The sequence below is a fragment of the Chondrus crispus genome, genomic scaffold, assembly GCF_000350225.1.
Source record: "Chondrus crispus Stackhouse genomic scaffold, scaffold_33, whole genome shotgun sequence".
NCBI classification, from domain to species: domain Eukaryota; phylum Rhodophyta; class Florideophyceae; order Gigartinales; family Gigartinaceae; genus Chondrus; species Chondrus crispus.
Window position 1 is genome coordinate 156,540 of NW_005179241.1, and position 954 is coordinate 157,493.

The following is a 954-nucleotide window of genomic DNA, read 5'->3' on the forward strand; positions in this document are numbered from 1 at the left end:
CAACATGCCCCACTCCCGTACTCCGCCGCCCTAGCACTAGCGGTAGCGCCTTTCCGGCCCTCCACGACACGCCCTACTCCGACTCCCGCCGTCCTAGCAGCGGTGACAGCGACCTCCTTAACTCTTCAAACAGCCCCCCACCCGTCTCTGCCTCTTCCTCTTCTACCTCTTCCTCCTCCTCCACAACCTCCTCCCCGCGACCCACACCCGGCACGTGCGGCTCGTAGTGCGACCTGGGCACGGGCCTGGCCCGGAATCTCCTCTCCCTCCAGAGCCGCTCCCTGACCTCCTTCTCCCTCTCCTCTTCCTCCTCCTTCCTCGCCTTCTTCGTCCGCTCGGCCTGCTCCACCCGCTCCATCTGCGCCCGCAGGAACATCACCGTGCGCATCGACCTCTCCTCGGCCCCCTCCACCAGCGACACCGACACCGGCCGCGTGCGCTTGCTGTCGTCGTGCACGGGCACGAACGTCGCCCCGCGCAGAATGTCCTCGCGCAGCTTGCCCGCCTCGAACGTCCGCCGCCTCTGCAGCCACCGTTGCTCATCCTCCACCTGCAGCGACCGTCGCTGCACCTCCATCTCGTGCTGATCCACCCCTTGCAGCGCGAACGGCCGCACCTCCGTGCGCGCCAGCTCACTGCGCCGCCGCGGCATCTTCTCCGCCGCCCGCCTGGCCTCCTGCTCGCCGCCGCGCGCGAGCCGCGCGCGCGACAACGCCGTCTGCCGCACGGCCGGCGCCCCTGCAAACGACGGCATGTCACGCGGCCGCCATTTGGCCGCCGCCGCCGCCGCGCGACCACTGCTGCGCGTGCGCGCCAGCCCGCGCGGCTTAGTCAGCTTGGGCGACCGCGGCCGCGTCTTCTCGCGCCCCCACGCCGCCTGCAGCCGCGCGGCCCGCTGCATGAGCGCCTCCAAACGCGCCACAGCCTCGGCAGCGCCGCGAGTCGGCGTCGGTT